Source organism: Urocitellus parryii, chromosome 4, assembly GCF_045843805.1.
Source record: "Urocitellus parryii isolate mUroPar1 chromosome 4, mUroPar1.hap1, whole genome shotgun sequence".
Taxonomy (NCBI): domain Eukaryota; kingdom Metazoa; phylum Chordata; class Mammalia; order Rodentia; family Sciuridae; genus Urocitellus; species Urocitellus parryii.
The window spans coordinates 174,362,302-174,380,971 of NC_135534.1; the positions used below are offsets into that span (position 1 = coordinate 174,362,302).

At 38.5% G+C, this 18,670-nt stretch overlaps 1 pseudogene; it reads right to left on the reverse strand.

Moving 5' to 3' along the window:
• Positions 1 to 16,457: 16,457 nt before the first annotated feature.
• LOC113182162 (hepatoma-derived growth factor-related protein 3 pseudogene) lies at positions 16,458 to 17,055 on the reverse strand (annotated as a pseudogene).
• Positions 17,056 to 18,670: the final 1,615 nt, after the last annotated feature.

Below are 18,670 nucleotides of genomic sequence, written 5' to 3' on the forward strand. Positions count from 1 at the left end.
GGCCTAAGCTTCATTAGCATGAGGAGACCAACCATCTCCACAACTAGGCATTCAGGGGTCTAGTGCCAAATGACTCCTAGTGCTTGACCCTTGTCATGTCCACCTCACAGAGGACAGAACCAGGCTGCAGACTGCATCACAAAGCCCTCCTGTTTCACAAGGGAGGCTCATGTGGTGGTTCAGTCTGTAGGAGAAGGTGTCTGCTCCTCTGTGAAGGTTGCAGAGCCTGCGTCTAGAGGTGCCACACGCACATGTCTATTTCCCACTTTCTCTTCATTCTCCATTTCCCACAACAGGCTGCTGGCTCTGCTCACTCCTTTTACAACAACTGTTTGGTCACCTGTCCTCAGAAAACTGAGTGCTTTTGTGACACAGGGCAGGGCAGGAAGAGTGGAGGAAGTGTGGCTGGGATGGAGGAACTTGACCAACTCCCCACTTTCCTGGAAATATAATTGAGAAGTGCACAAGAGTTTAGGGATGTCAGCGAGTGGTTATGGCTTGCAAATGGAGAGCTTTGATATTTCTGGCAATGGGTGACAAGAAATCAGAAGTGCAAGGAGAGGAGACCATGGCTGATGAAAGGCAGGGTTGGCTGTATCTTTAAATGACATTGTGGGAGGAAGGAAGGGAGGCCCTTGGGTGTATGTGTGTGTGTGTGTGTGTGTGTGTGTGTGTGTGTGTGTGTATAGGGTGGGGGGATTGTAAACATCGCCTTCCATGCAGACACATTAATGTGGCTTGCTTCTGGAACTCTGTCCATGGCTGGGTGTTCTAGAGCTGTTTTTGCCCAGGTTATAGCATCCTCCCTGCTCAGGGAGATGAAAGCCTGCAGAGATGGATGGGTTAATGGCCACTTCCATCTATGTGTCACAACCTGCTTGCTGATCATGGTTGAATGTATTGTTTGCCTGGAGTCCATAACTGATTTTGGAATCTTTAAGGGAGGACAAGTGTCTTCCATTCAGCCCCAGGTCCTATCACTCCTATGCCCTATTTATTTAGACATTTGTATTACCTTCTTGGCCTCTGTGGATAGTGTAATATGCCTCTAATAACCCAGCACTTCTGAATTTTATTGAGAGGTTTGCCTTAATGACAGTGATCCAAGCCAGGAAAATCCTTAGGCTCAAAATCTTTGCAGAAGCTAATTTGTCTTTTTGTCTTTCCCCACAGCATCCAGCTCACCCAGCACACATGGTGAGCTTTCAGTATGTTCAACCCTACATTGGGCAGTGTCAAGGGTACAAAGACATTTGAGTTGTGTAGTTGTGTTCTCCCTGCCTGGTCTCAAGAGACTCACACATACATTTTCAAAAATATGATTAATTCATATAAAGCAAGAGTCAACAATTATTTTAGGATAAGTAGATTTAAACTCATTTGTGGGGCTCCAGTCACAAACATCATATTTTGGAAGACAGAAATCCTAACAATAATCACGATCATTGCAATAGGCTGTTGGGTCACTGGAAAATCATAATGATGATCATGGTCTTTAGAGAGAGCTATTGGGTAGTTGGAGTTGGGTTTAAAAGTGCAAATTGTGGAGTAAAGGACTGTTCATGGTGGGAGAGAAACTTACCAACAAATATAGAAACTAAGGAATGATCCATAGAGTTCATTTGGAGGTAAGAAATGCAGTCCCTCTCTAGAAGAGGTGCAGCTATGTACATGGGAGAACAAATGTGGAGAAAGACTGAAAGAGCAGGAATGAGGCCTTTTGAAGGAGGGCCTAGACATTTATTTTATGCAGTCACTAAGATCAATTTTTTTTAAAGTAGGCATACACATACACAGTAAAAATTCCAGAATTAATTTAGCCTAGGAAGCATGAGTAAATTGATATATTTTTCTTCATACCTGGAAACATACCATAGACATTGTTTTTCCCTTTTTTTGTTTTTTGTTTAGCAACATGAACACATTTTCTTTTTAAACTTTCTTTATTGCCTACATAGTGTTCTTTGGTGGAACAAAACACAATTTATCTTTAATTTTGTGTTCTTGGATATTTCATTACTTGAAATCTTTTGTTCAACAAAATAATGCTGACACGAACCTCATGTATAGAAGAAGTCTTGTCACAGCAGTGAGTACAGATGTAGGAGAAATTCCTAAGGGTTGAATTGACAGATCAAAGGGTGTGTGTATTTTCAATGCTGATATTGCCTATTGTCCACCAGTTGTACAAATTTTCACTCCCACCAAAAATTGTATAGAGATGGCTCTTGTACCATACTTGTCCACTAAATATTACCAAAATTTTTTATCTTTGACAATTTAGAAGTAAAAAATTGTATTTTATACATTTATAAATTTGTTTTGAGGTAGGCACATCACCTTTTAGTGTATTTTCTTTTCTGTGAAATATCTGTTCCTATCCTTTGCCCACAGGTATTAGACAGGTATTTATTATTGGGAAAAAAATCACATTGATTTATAAATGCTTTTCAATATTAAGAAAACTAGCTCTTTATGTATTACATTTTTTGTCCTCAGTTTGTCTTTTGATGTATATGATGAGTTCTTATCTTTGTTGTTTTTTTTTTTGTTGTTTTGTTTTTGTTTTGGTGGTGCTGGGGATTGAACCCAGGGCCTTGTGCATGTGAGACAAGCACTCTACCAACTGAGCCATATTCCCAGCCTTTATGATGAGTTTTTGTAATGCAGAAAATTTTGCATTTTATGTAGTTTAATTTGTTAGTTTTCTGAGTTTCAAGTCACATTTAGAAAGATTTTTTTTCCTTCTCTGAAGTTATAAAAAAAGTTCTAATTCTTTATATACTCATAGTTTAATTTTTAAATGTTTATACCTTTGCCCATTTAAACTTTATTTTTGAGTCATGAGTGAGGTTGTTAGCTGTATTGGTTAAGAATTGTGTTCAAGGGGCTGGGGATGTGCTCAAGTGGTGGTGTGCTCGCCTAGCATGCGTGAGGCACTGGGTTCAATTCTCAGCACCACATAAATGTAAAATAAAGATATTGTGTCCACCTAAAACTAAAAAATAAATACTAAAAAAAATAAAATAAAACTAAAAAATAAATACTGTGTTCAAAAACATGGAACAGGGGCTGGGGCTGGGGCTCAGCGGTAGAGCACTCGCCCAGCACGTGCAAGGCCCTGGGTTTGATCCTCAGCACCACATAAAAAAATTAAATATTTAAATAAATAAACAAATAAAATAAATATATTTTTAAAAAAATGAGACAGAAATTTATCTACCAAACAGTTTCTCAGAAGCTTCTGGATTTCCCTTAGGACAAAAGAAGTCTGGAAATAGCATTGCTTTCACTCTTCTAACAACAACACAAAAAACACAGGATATTCTGCAAATTTACAATTTTTCTTAAATTAAACTTAATCCAAGAAAAGACAGATTTCTTCCAAGGAAAACATGGTACAGGTGCATTTGCTTATTTGGGGATGACTCTCTTCCTACCACCATCAAGCTGGTAAGAATTCAGCTAAAGTATTTTAAAAATTTTTATTGGGGCTGCAATTGTGGCTCAGTGATAGAGTGCTTGCCTAACATGTGTGAGGTACTGGGTTTGATCTTCAGCACCAAATAAAAATAAACAAATAAGCCAGGAGCAGTGGTGCATGCCTGTAATCCCAGCAGCTCAGGAGGCTGAGGCAGGAAGATTGCAAGTTCAAAGCCAGCCTCAGCAATGGCGAGGTGCTGAACAACTCAGTGAAACCCTGTCTCTAAATAAAATACAAAATGGGGCTGGGGATGTGATTCAGTGGTTGAATGCCCTGGATTTCAATCCCTGGTACTCCAAACAAACAGACAAAAAATAGGTAAAATAAAGATATTGTGTCCATGTATAACTAAAAAATTAAAATAAATTTAATTGTACATATTTATAGGGTCCAGTAGACTATTTCAAGACATGTGCACATGTGCTGATCAAATCAAGTACTTAATGTTTGTATCTCCTTATCATTGTTTTGTCTTTGGAGACTCTGCATTCCTGTCTTCTACTTATTGATAAAATAGGTAACAGTTTTAATGAATTGCTAAAGACCAAGTATAGGCCAGCATGAGAGTACAGAAAATTGGGACCCAATGGGGAATTCAGACTCACTTCCAGGCTCTTTTCCACAGACTTTAATGCTCTACTGTATGTTCATAAGAAGTACTGTGAGCAGTGGGTGAATCTTGAGAAGTCTCCCTTGTGGAATAGGCTTGGAGAAAAACACCAAGCCCTTCTCTGATCCTCTCCCTATTTTCCCTGTGGGAACAAATCCTTAAGTTGCTGAGTTAAAGGTCAATAAATCCTAACATGAGACATTAAGTTATGAATTGGTGAAGACCCATTGCAGTCAGAGAAAGGGAAAAAAAAACCCAATAACAACAACAAAACACTTCTATCCTTGTGAGCCCCAGACAATTAGAAGTCTTCCATCTGACGGTGGGGTAGGATCAGGGAAAGGCTCTACTCCTGAGACCCAAGGTCACAGTGTTGGTCTAAAACTAATAATGAATCAGAAAAGCAGAGAACAACCCCTTTACCACAACCATCACCACTACCAGCCTGGCTAATAAGCAATAAATAAAAACAGCAATCTACTGCTGAATGGTCATGAAGAATATAAAGACATTTCAACGGGCCAAGGAGAACATGTAAACCAAGGGTAGAACGGACACTGAGAAAACCTCTGGCAAACTAGCCTCAAACGTAAATACAAGGCGATGTTAGAGAGAGCTGGAGTCTATAGTGCACCGACAGTAATAGAATAAGAACAAAACCCAAACATGGCTCAGTTCCTGACGAGGCTGGATCGGTCTCCCACACTAACGGTCCAGCAGAAAGAAAAGGGTGACCATTTCCAGGCATGCAAACAACCTAGCTCAGTCTCTGCAGTCTTATAATAGATGTTCGTCTTTCAACAACATAGTATTATGAAGCAACCTTCCTGATCAGATGGGCAATCTCAACAGAAAATGGAAACTTGAAGAAAGAATCAAATTGAAATTCTGGAAGTAGAAAACATAGTAACTTTTGTTTACTTTTGTCAGGTTCATCAGTACTCTTGACACAGGGAAGGAATGAGTCAGTGAACCTGAAGATAGTTTGATAAAAATCATCCAAAGATAAAAGTGAAAAAAAAAACATAAACAAAACCAGAATAGAGCATCCAAGAGCTGTGACATAACATATATGCCATTGGCCTCCTAGAAGCAGAGGAGAGAGACAATGGGACAAAAGAAATATTAGAAAAGATAGTGGCCAAGCATTTTTCAAAATTAATGACAAACACCAAATCAGAAATTCGGGAAGCTGTTCAGCTTTGGTGATTTGCTACTAAATAACATCATGCCAAAATCTTTAAATGTTTTATCTGATGAAAAATAAAAACAACTTAAATTTATAATATGCCACTTTTACTCACTTGCTTTCCACACATCATTTGCTCTTTGAAAGAGTTCAAATTACAACATGTAAGCTGGAAATTGTGCACTGAAGTACACCGAGCTTTTGAATATCATTTATCAAATGTATCAGGGCAGAAAAAACGTTGAGAGCTGCTTCTCTAAAGAACAGATCTTGCCAAAATCAGGTCATCTTTGGCACAGGCACATTCCCGGTAGATGGAGGAGGGGCTATCATCTGTCATGTCTTGACAAGGTTTATTTTGATCCAAGTTCACAACATACTCATTAATCATCTGCTCCACCAGCCAGACAGATGTTGAAAGGAAGCCAGGGGTTACAACTTGACAGAAATGCATTAGCACAAGGGAGGAGAGAACATCCTCTCATAACTAGCAGGCTTGGGCAGAGACTTGTACTATTGCTGGCAGGGATGCTAATGGAGCATGGTGGGGATAACTGTGCACACAGAAGCAGAAGAGGGATTAGAACAAAGAGCAACCAGCTCACATATTATCCATTCTGACTGAGAGCAGTGGAAAGGTCAGGAAGGAGTTGACATAGGTTAAGTATGGGGAACTCACAGCTGGGGTATTGTTAATTCTGGTCAGACCTCCCCTTCCTGCTCCCCCAAATACCTGGTTTCTTGGATGCACAGCTCGGCTAGCCAAGACTGTGAGTCATGATCAAGAGGACCAGCAGAGAGAGCTACTCCATTTTCCACCCATCAATCAGCTTCATTTTACAGGCTACTGGTTCACTAGAGTATGAGAAGTAGCAGTAGATTTTTTCTTGGGAAAACTGGAAAAAAAATGAGAGAGAGAGAGAGAGAGAGAGAGAGAGAGAGAGAGAGAGAGAGAGAGATAGAGATAGAGATAGAGATAGATAAGGGGGGGAGAGGGGGAGGGGGAGAGAGAAGAGAGGTTGGGAGAGAACTTAAAGTAAGTAGGTGAAAAATACTGATTGGAATACAGTTATGGGTTAAAAAAACAAAACACCCCCTACCCCCTCAAAAAAACCCCAGCATGTGAACTTATTTGAGAACCATGGATGCAACCATATAAAAATGTACCCATGAGAAAAGACCAGGAAGAAATATCCCAGACTCATGGCAGTGTTTATTAGTGGGGTAAAAAGTTGTGTATTTTTTTTTCCATTTTTTTTCTGAATATGGCATCGTACATCTATAGTTTCAAACAGTATTTCAAAAGTAAACCTTGGGGAACTTTCAACACAATGATAAAAGAAGTTGATTTAGACCACACCTTCTCAGAACAACTAGAAGATTGACAAAACATATTTTTTTAAAAAATATGTTTGAAAGTATTGCATAACCACTAAAGTGATGAGCAGTTATGGGGCCAGGACTTGGTTGAGAAGGGAAGCTTACTTAGGTGAGCTTGATATTTGGGGCTGTCCTTCCCCATAATGCTATTGTTGGTGACACGAACTAAGAGGCTAAAAAGCAGAAAAATTGACAGGTTCATAGGATAAAGGGAACAAAAATTGGAAATCGGGGCCTGATAAGGAGAAGGGGCTCTGGAAAGCACCAAAGTGGTTTTTGGTTTAATCCTAAGGGGCTCTGCCATGGCAATAAGTATGAACTGGAAGTGGACAAGCCCTCGGAGAGAGGGAATCCACTCTGACTGAACTATGGTAGCCTCTAGCTTAGGGACAGTCATAAGGTACCAAAGCCTGACAACCACAGTATGAGAAAGGCTGATTTTATTTGTGAATACGGACATTATAAACCTAAACAAAATATTTCTAAGTCAAATCCAATGATATATAAAAACAACACGTTAAGACTGAATTGGTTTTATTTCAAGAGCACAAGGCAGGTTTAAGATTGAAAAAGCAATCAATGCAATTCACATGAAAATAATTAGGAAGAAAAATGATCATATCAATGAATGTACAAAAACTTGGAAAATTCAAGACCTATTCATTACAAAAACTTTTCTCAAAAAAGGAATAGAAGGAATCTGATAAGGCATGTGAACTAAGTAAACCATGTGTAGTTGTCTCTATCTGTGGCTTCTGCATCCTCAGATTCAGCCAAGGACTGTGTGAAAATATTTGAAAAAAGAATGTGTCTGTACTGAATATATACAGGTGGGTTTTCCTGTTATTATTCTCTAAAAATTAGAATACAACAACTATTTAGATAGAATTTGTATTATATCAGGTATTATAAGTAATTTAGAGATGTTTAAAAGTATAGAGGATTGTTCATAGGTTATACATAAATACCATGCCATTTTATATAAGGGCCTGAGCATCATCAGATTTTGGTATCTGCGATGGGTCTTGGAACCAACCCCCTCATAGATACCAAGGAATGACTATATTTAAAGGAGAAATGTTAAAAGTTTTTACATCTGAGATAAGGATGAGACAATTATGCTTGCTAACATTTTTTATATTCAATATATATTAAACTGGGATTCAAGCCAATGTATAAATAATGAAAAAGAAAGAAGGGTTAAGGATAGAAAAGGAAAAATTAAAGCTGCCATAATTCACAGGTGGCTTGAGTTATATATTGAAAATCCAAAAGAATCTATAGATAAAAACTATTAGAATAAATAAGTGAATTTTGCAAGATTACCAGACGGAAGATGAGTATATAAAAGTCAATTGAATTTCTATATATTTGCAACAACTGTCAGAGAATAAACTTAAAAAAGATAAGACTTACAAAATCATCAAAAAATCATCAACAACCAAGAATAATCTAACCAAAATTGTACAAGAGCTCTGTGCACAACTTGCAAAGTACTCAGTGAATTAAAGAATGTACAATGTTCATGTATTGGAAGTTTCAATATTATAAAGGTGTTAATTTTCCCAAATTAATCATCATTTCTTTCCCTTCCTTCCTTTATTTTGTACCCAGAGGTACTTTACACTGACTACATCTCCATCCCTTTCTATTTTAAATTTTTTTTTTTGGTACCCAGGATTGAACCCAGGGATGCTTAAGCATTGAGCCACATCCTCTGCCCTTTTTATTTTTATTTTGGTACATGATCTTGCTAAGTTGCTTAGGGTCTTGTTAAATTGCTGAGGCTAGCGTTGAACGTGGTGATCCTCTTGCCTCAGCCTCCTGAACTGCTGGGATTACAGGTGTGAGCCATCGTGCCCAGCTCTCATCCCTTTTTAAACATTTTAAAATTTTGAGACAGAGTCTAAGCTCCCGAGGCTGGCCTTGAACTTTCAATCCTCCTGCTTCAGACTCTCAAATTGCTGGAATTACGGGCCTGTGCTACTGGGGTCTGCTTTGATCTGTTATCTCAATGAAATCTCAATCTCAATCTCAATCTCGCTGTTATTCTTTTATTTATTCATATTTTGATAAACATTAGCAATTAGATTTCAAAATGTGAATGGAGATGTAAAGAACCAAGAATAGCTAAGACAATCTTGAAGAAAGGATATCATCTAACAGATTTGAAACTTATTGTGAAGTGACAGTAAATTGACAACATGATACTGGTGGGAGGATAGACAATCCTTAATCCTTCCTTCTTTTTCATGATTTGTTACACTGATTAGAACCCCCATAATATATATTGAATATCAAGAGTGTGTCTCAACCTTACTTCAAAGGTAATGCAGTTAGGTCATCGGGATATCCACAGATGGGCAGTGTATTTATACAACAAAAGTGAAACCATGTAATAAAAAGCCTGACTCGTTTTTTGATGTTTGGCTATTGACAGCTTTTAAAGCCTAATTTCTCTCTCTTTTTTTTTTAAAGAGAGAGAGAGAGAGAGAATTTTTTTTAATATTTATTTTTCAGTTTTCAGTGGACACAACATCTTTAGTTTTTATTTTTATGTGGTGCTGAGGATGGAACCCAGTGCCCCACGTATGCCAGGCGAGCGCGCTACTGCTTGAGCCACATCTCCAGCCCCTCATTTTTCTCTTTTGCCAGTGCTCCACATCTGGGCAAGCCATCTGAAAGGAAAGCCAAGGTGTTCTCTCTTTTGGCATTGGTGGGGGATTCAAACCATACAAGCCCTCACCCAGGCATGAGAATTCATTACACTGACCCCAACACCAAATTGACAAGAAAAACAGAGCCAGTCTCCTTTTCTTGCTTGCCCAAGCTGTTTTGGATCAGCTTGGGAGGCACACTCTGCTCTCTCTGGAGGCCTCAGTTATTTAAGTAAAAAAAGAAAAACGTTTCATAGCCTCTAATTGTGTGTGCTGCGTCATCAGTCTTGACATTTAAACCAAGTTTCGGGGGAGACCTACTAGGGTTTCAATTTCTCCATCAAATCTCATGTTGAATTCAGTTTTCATTGTGAGGTGCTAAGGGGTGGGACCAGGTGGGACAATGAAGAGACAATAGAGTCATGAGGGCTCTTCCTGGTTTAATTAATTCATGAATTGATGAGTTATCATCTAGTGGCTTTGTTATAAAAGTGAACCCCCTCTGGCTGGCCTGTGCTGTGTCATTGAATTGGCAGGAGCACATGCCAAGCAGATGCCAGTGCCATACTCTTGGACTTCCAGGACTGTGAGCTAAATATGCCTACTTTCTTTATAAATTATTCAGTCTGTGATATTCTGTTATAGCAATAGAAAAATGACTAAGATTGATCAAGTTGTATTAGGCTGGTCACAATAAATCATAGTTTCTAGACTATCACATAGAATATCTTCATTAGAATATTTTTGAGGATAGGAAAAAATCCTTAAAAAACATAAAAAGCACTAATCATAAAGGAAATTTTTTTTAAAAGCATTAGATGGATTAAAATCAAGACCTTTCATTCATCAAAAACACCATTAAGCCGGGCACGGTGGCACACACCTGTAATCCCAGGGGCTTGGGAGGCTGAGGCAGGAGGATCACAAGTTCAAAGCCAGCCTCAGTAACTTGGCAAGGCGCTAAGCAACTCAGTGAGACTCTGTCTCTAAATAAAATACAAAATAGGGCTGGGGATGTGGCTCAGTAGTTAAGTGCTCCTGAGTTCATCCCTGGTACCAAAAACAAAACAAAAAACACCATTAAGAGGGGGTAATGGCAAGCCACAAAAGAGGAAAAGAAATAGGCAAAGTACGTAGCCAATAAGGAGATTATATGCAGAATATGTGGTTCTACAAATCAATGAGAAAAAAAAAAAAAAAACAAACAAAAAACCCCAGACAACCAAATAGATAAATGCTCAAGGGACAGGAAAAGTTATTTCACAGAAAAAGATAACTAAAGAACCTCTAAATAAATGAATAAGTATTCTCAACCTTATTAGAAATCACAGAAACACAAAGAATTGAAACCACAATAAGATACTACCATAAGCCTACTAGAGAAGATAAAATTTTAAATTGACAGTGCTGCAATGAGAAGAAACTTCAGCAACTTGTCTAGTCCCTGCTAAGTACTGATGTGTTAGAGCCACATGCTGGGTCACACTGAGGTGCCTGTTTACAGAGTAGCCTTTAGCATGGATTTAGTCAGTACCTGTCCTACTTGCAGACAGAGGTGCCCATGAGGACAAGAAGGCGGGATCAGAGTCTTCCTAAACAAGGGCACTCTCACATGATGCACAGCTAGGCCTGCTATTTTTAATGATGTGGGTATGGATCCTCACATCTGCCCACCTGCCTCACAGCTTGAACAGCAAACCACCGGGGGTGGGGGGGTGGGGGGGGGAGGTGGAGTACATGAAGAGCCTCTGGGGACTCTGGAGGGCCACTCAGCTGTGAAGGATACTTATTCATTTGTTTCTAGGAACATTGCTTAATCCAGATCCTGATTCCATTATAATGCTGTAGTGCCACAGTTATCGTCATCAAATTTCTTCAGGTTTATGTTTATGGCTACCGATTCTTACATGTTATAGGTCGTACATCCTTGGAAAGAAAAATCCTGACAGATGTGCCACCGATGTTTGCCACGAGCCTTACCAATAAATAGCTAGGATGTTCCAAGGTGCTGGGGACAGAGATGCATCACCACTTTTATACCTGAGCATCGTTATTAATGAGCAAGAACCAAAATTACCGGGGAGTTTGACTGGAAACCCCAGAGCAGTATCAGGCAGCAAGAAGGCCAGAGCTCCGAAGCCAACCGGAGCAGTGCAGCGTCGTCGCTAGAGGGCAGTAGGGGCCCATCAGATACTCAGTCCCGCGCAGTCTCAGCAGCCGCGGGGACTTAATTAAGGTCTTCTGCTCCAGTGGCTCTCAATCCTGGTTTTTCGTCAGAATAACTGGGAGGCTTGTTAAAAATAGGACTGACTATATTATTTGCATGGCACAGTATCAGATGAAAATGTAGGTCCCTTGTTCAAAAAATAGGGAAAGAATGCTGTTAAAGGTACTGAAATATAAAGCTTTCCCTTTTTTTACTATAGTTTCTCTCTTCTCCCCTCCTCTCCCCCAACTTGTTCTGGTGTCTTTTTTATTTGCTATTTAATGTCATAAATAAAGGAAAGTTAAAAGTTTAAAATCTGCATAAATTTTATGTCCATCGTGCATTGTCAGTTTTAAATGGAAATATCAGAGCATTTAACTTTTATACAGAATCACCAACATTATACAGTTCATACTTTAGAGCTCATTTATGCATACTGACTTCATTGTTGCCAGAACGGTGAAAATGTTGAATCAAACTACGTCAACAATTTTAATTTTACTTCTCCTCCCCCTCCCCTCTGTCTCCTTCTTTCTTTTCTTTTCTTCTTCTTATTTTTTTTGGTACTGGGGACTGAACCCAGAAGCATTCTACCACAGAGCTACATATCCAGATCTTTTTATTTTTTGGGATAGGCTGTCATTTAGTTGCTGAGACTGGCCTTGAACTTGTGATCCTCCTGCTTCAGCCTTCCTAGTTGTTGGGATTTCAGGCAGGTGCCACTTCACCCAGTATTATTTTATTTTACTTCTTGATTTCTGCACATCTACCAAAACCCTGTGGAAGTCAGTGGGTTCTACAACATGTTTATCTTTTCTTCACTTGTAGTCTTGCTGAACTTCCATATGTCACAGTTTCATTAGAATTCTGTGTTCATGGACATTGTAAATGCTACATATGAACGATGCACAGACATTACATGAATCTACTCTGCCTGTGGAAAGACTCCATTATCCCACTGGACATCAATTACAAATGACAAAGTTCAAGGTTAAAATTATACTCTACACAAAAATGTTTATTATATTTCTGAGATTATAGGCAACTTCAAACCCATTCAGGGATACCCTAGGAAACCCTTTTAACCTGGTTGAGAAATTTGAATCTGAATCCTGCCAAAAGCACAGACCACTGTTCAGAGATAGATTTCCAGGGCTGGGGATGCAGCTCAGTGTTAGAGCACCTACTTAGCATGCACAAGGCCCTGGATTCAAGAAGCCAGTCTTAGCAAGAAGAGTCCTTCATGTTCTGAGAATTCACAGACAGTGCTGCCTTATGCAACCCTCAGGTATACCCACATACTATGGCATTTGAGAATGGTTTTCTTAGAGTTAGATAAACCTCAATTTGAATCTTCATTTTATTACTTGTTTTGTAACCTTAGAGAAGTTTTTCCTTTCTGAGTTTCAAGGGTTTTTTTGTTTTGTTCTGTTTGAACCCAGAGGAGTTTAACTACTGAGCCACACCATCAGCCCTTTTTATTTCTTATTTTGAAATGGGTTCTCACTAAGTTGCTTAGGGCCTCACTGAGTTGCTGAGACTGACCTTGAACTTGTGATTCTCCTGCCTTAATGTTCCTTTGCTGGAATTACAGGAATAAGTCACCATGCCCTGCTCTTTTTTTTTTTTTAATCTGTAAAATGAAGCTGGTAGTAGTACAAGATTCAGAGCATGTGTGTAGAATTAAATAGGATTTTGTAAATTAAGAGTTTATTACTATGCTAGGCACAAATCGGTGGCTATCATGGAAGAAAAAATGACAAAATACATATCTTAGGACCACCTCTAGTAAAGGCCTCTTTTCACCTCTATGACTCTTTCACCTCAGTGTTTGCCTGGTTCCTTGTTGCCTTCACTTAGTAGGGGTTTGTGCCTAAGGGCATTGTTTAAAACAGCATACATCTTTGTAATGACTAATTAAGATCAGTTTAGTAGCTCCATATTCAGTCACAAGCAAAATGGTAGATCAGCTGGAAGTTCAACAGAGAGAACCAGAGAAAGATACAGCTAAGAAGCTGAGATTAAAGCAAATCTCAAAGATTGACAACATCCTGCCCTTGCAAAGGAACCCAAAGATCAGATCATATTGGGGGGCCCTCATTCCTCAAATCATTATTTAAAAATAGAACAACAAGCTAGCAATTAATGGTGGCTTATAATGGGGTGGTATCAATAGAGTATCAATGCCAGTTTAGAAACTCAGGGAGACAACGTGCCCTTCCAAGTCTGCTTTTTCTCAGAAGTTGTACACTGGGAAAAAGACATGTCAATAAATCAATACAGCAAAGAGGTCCTACATTATTTGGATCAGATTATGGGGCACTTATGCCTCAGAGCATTGTCCAAAGAAATAGAACAATCAGCTAGCAATTAATGGTGGCTTACAAATGGGATGATATCAATAGAATATAAGTCCCAGTTTAGAAGCTTAGGGAGACAGTGTGAATTTCCAACGTTATTTTTTTCTGAGGGGTTGTACACTGTAGGATAAAGACATATCAATGAATCCATCTTTAGTCAAGTCACTAAACAAATAAAAAAGAACTCAAGGACTCAAGGAAACAACAACAAACCCTAGATGGAGGAAAAATCAGTATTCAGAGATGTTGCAATGCATTATATAAAATATTCAATTTTAAACAAAAGATTATAAGGCATGCAAAGAAACAGGGAAATATTACTCATAAGCAGGCGATAAAAACTGCCTGTGAAGGAGTGCATGTGGAAATTGAAGATAAAGACTTCAAAGCAGCTATTATAAATATGTTAAAGGAACAAAAGTAAACCAGATCCAAAGAATTATGGGAAGGCATGATGACAGTGTCTCATCCAATAGAGAATACCAATAAGGAAATAGAAGTTATAAAATAAGAACTTTCAATTTTGGAAAGGAATAGAATTTCTAGAGTTTAGTAACTGAAACAAAAAATTTTGCTAGAGGGTCTCAATGTTAAGTTTGAGCTGACAGAACAATGAGTCCAATAGAGATTATTTGGTCTGAAGAAGAGAGAAAGAAAAGAATTGAATAACTGAGCAGAGCCTCAGGTAAATGTGGGGCACCTTTTATCACAATATACAAGTAGTAGAAAGATAGGAAGGAAAGTAACAGAAAAAAAGTTCAAAGAAATAATAATTGAAAACTTCCAAAAACTGATGAAAAATATTATTACATACATTTGAGTTGTTCAATGAACTTCAAGTAGGATAAACCCTAAAAGATTCATGCAAACTATAGTTGAAATGTTGAAAGACAAAGAGAAAATTTTGAAAGCAAAAAGAGAAAACAATTTATCAGATACCAGGGAACACCAAGAGGATTAACAGACAACTTCTTAGCACAAACAATAGAAGCCAGGAAGCAATGGGACAACATGTACAAAATACAGTTGTTCCCCTTATCTGTGGAATATGTCCAATATCCCCCACTGAATGCCTGCAACCATGGATAGTACTAAATCCTGTATAACCATGTTTTTCCTGTATATTCATATCTATGATAAAGTTTCATTTATAAACTAGGCACAGTAAAATATCAATACTACCTAATAATAAAACAGAACAATTATAACAATATATTTTAATAAAAGTTATGTGAATATGATCTTTTTATTTTCCAAAATATATTCTTTACATAGTCCAATAAACTTATTCTATAAAAACAATACTTTTTTTGTTTTTGATTTTCTTTTCTTTTCTTTTCTTTCTTTCTTTCTTTTTTTTACAGTAAACTCTTCAACTACAAACCTTGAATACACAAAAATATGTTCCAAGAACAAGTATAACAGGATTGATAAAACTCAAATTGACTAAATGTGTTTTCACAATATAAGCTGGCATAAAAATAAATAAAATTATCTATTATCCCGATAGCAACAATAATGTACAAATAATAATGGTTTATGGGCAAATATTAACTAATTGTAATTACAAAAGAAAATAGTTCATTTTAAAATTCTCTACTTAAAAGTCAGTGCTTTGTCTGGTTTCCTGCAGGGCTGCTGCTGGTGAGTCCAGCCTTAAAATGTAAAGTATCCACCTTGCATAATTAGCTCAAATTGTGTTGGCATTGGGAAAAAAAATAAATCATTGCCTTTTTTCTGAAGTAACACAAAAATACTCACTAACTTCACATATAGAAACAATTTATTTCTATACGTGAAACATAATGACTTGAGTTCTGAGAAGTATAAGCTGTCAACTAGCTATTTCTAATACAGAATAGATGTACAATATGGTTAAAACTTTACACAGGGCCTCATAACTGAAGGGAAATTTTAATTTCATTTTTTTTAAAGAGAGAGTGAGAGAGGAGAGAGAGAGAGAGAATTTTTAATATTTATTTTTTAGTTCTCGGCGGACACAACATCTTTGTTGGTATGTGGTGCTGAGGATCGAACTCGGGCCGCACGCATGCCAGGCGAACGCGCAACCGCTTGAGCCACATCCCCAGCCCTTAATTTCATTTTTGATATACCAACATTATGTGTCTAGGAATTACTTCCTGGGTTCTGTCAAAAAGAAGAAATCCCATCCTTAAGCATTATGGAGTGGTCATCTAAAATAATGCTAATTAATATGTAACCAAGTGTTTGGTGGTGGTGGTGGGGTAAAGGCAGAAAAATGATGAACATAACTGCCTTGGTAAAAGGATCCTAGACATGTGTAAGTCTGTGCAAAAATCTTGATAATTCTTAGTGGTTAAGGGCAACTTCATGCAACCAAATAACATGAGATTAAATCAATAACCTTTTAAAAAAAATTAAAATGTCTCTTTTCCCAACAAAACAAAGAGGAATGTGAATAATGTACATACAAACTGGGTTCTGTCAATGACAACAAGGACTATGTGTTGGTTCATATCAAATCCAAGAATACTAGACAACATTTAACCTTCTGTGGTTCCTCTTAATATGCAGTATTCATTAGGGTATTTAGGTCCCTTCACTGGTTTTCTGCAAATGTGAAGTGGTTCTTGTGTCATTGTCAGCATCTCCATCCTCAGAGCTGTCTTTGTTTTCTTCTTTGCAGTCTTTATCATCTGCATCTCCTAGAGATTTCTGGGATTGTTCAGAGGATTTCTTTGATGTGAGTTTTTCCCTTTGGAGCCCCCTTTTGCATTTTTTCTTTTACCTCTCTCATCTTCTACTCTGTGGCCTTCTTCCTCACTGCTTGCATCTGCAGTGTTTCCACCTTCTCCCTCAGTTTCTGAGGAGCTCTGTGCCGAATTGCCAGGTATCCAGTGAACCTGACACCTGGGTTATTTTCTATGTCCCACAATCCTTCATCAAATCCTTTCCGTTTGCTTGACTTCCCAAACTTGTCTTTCTATTCCTTCTATGGAAAAAGGTCTTTGGGACCTAGAAACACAGTTTCATGAGTGCCAAAAAAGGAGATAGGATCCTTGTTTGCTGGAGGCTTCATCGCTCCCTCTGGGAGTTCATCAATCCGCACCGGCCAGTGTGGGTAGCCCTTGACCCTGGCAAAGACCAGGTTGCCTGCCTTGTATTCCCTGGTCCAAGGATGGGCCATCTGGACACTCCCCTCCCTGGTGGTCCTTGGTAGCCCACTCTGGCCAAGCTGTGCTGCGTTCCCTTGAGCCTCCCGCTCCGGGCTGGCCTCAAAATATCTTGTTATCATGATATCACTCTTCTTCTTGTGATGATGTGAGGTGATGCCCACATCATGGGGTGAAGTATTAAAAATAAAGGGATCGATGGGCCTGGTGGCACCACCGGTAATCCCAGCTAATTGGAAAGCCGAGGCAGGCGGATGGCAAGTACAAGTCTAGCTTCTGCAATTTAGTATTCTCCATCTCAAGATAAAAATAAAAAAAGGACTGTGAACGTAGTTCAGTGGCAGAGAACTTGTTTAGCATGAATGAAGTTCCAAGTTTGATCCTAAGTAACTACCAAAAAAATAAATGGATTAAACAATCCAATCAAAAGGCAGATTGTTACACTGAATTAAAAAAAAAACAAAACATGACCCAGCATTATGCTAAGGAGATATACAACAAACAAAGATGCAGTATGTTGAAAATAAAAGGATAGAAGAGAAGCAATATAGACTACTCCAATCCCTAAGGGACGGTTAAGGATCTGGTTGAGAGAAGCATTTATGGATTCATGGGAAATAGTTCTTCTTCCATACTTGGAAGAGCTTCCCAACCATGTCATGCTTTGTACAAAACTAACTTGAGAATGCTGCAGACCCAATCTACGGTTTGATTGGGTGAGGCCTAAATAATAATGTAGGATTTGGGCTGGGGTGGAATGAAGGGTGGCTCTCTGCTCTAAATCTGCACCATTAAGCTAACTTGATTTATCTAAGCACTAGGAATCTGAAAGCCAATGAAGAACAGCCTCAAGTATGTGCATTCCAACCCAGTAAACATCCAGGCCCTTCCTCCTGATTTAGCTGCAAACTATGCTCAATCAGGTTGCATTTTGTTTCTGTTCAGTTTGAGACCTCTTTTTTTTTTTTTTTTGCACCCCCCTCCCGCCGGCCTTGCTCCTGTCTCCAGAATTACCAAATGATCTCCATTTTCAGCTTGCTCTCAGCTTTAAAAACTTTGTCTAAACCCTCTGCAGATCTTCCTGCTACTTTTTGGCTTCTCCAATTCAGTTGATGGAACTTAAATCCTATCAGTGATGCTTACCCGATGCTTCAACAAGGGCTACTGCTAGGCTTAGTCATAAGCCCAAAATCAGATAAGCCACATTGCTCCATCTTATCTACAAAGACTTTATGAGAGCCTAACAGCTTTTTAGAATCCATCTTCCCTTCTCTGGGCTCTTAATATTGAGAACTGAAACCATTTATCCCGACACATGACTTTTAATATTTAGTTGTCTTTGTAACTTCATCATTGTTATTCCATGAGATTTTTGCTCAAGAAGATAAAGCTTTATTGTTCATTGCAGGACATAACTTTATCCTTCATTTTAGGAACTTCTCCAAACATCAATGACTCTTCAACAGAAAGCATCAACAGTTCACATCTGTAGACTCTTTGAACTCTTACCCTCAAAATCATCCTTATCCTCTTTCCAGCAATCCTAATATTCCATCATAATCCTTACACTATCCTTGTTAGGTCCTTTCCCATTGCCCTAACCCCTGCACTTATGGACCTGCCTAAACT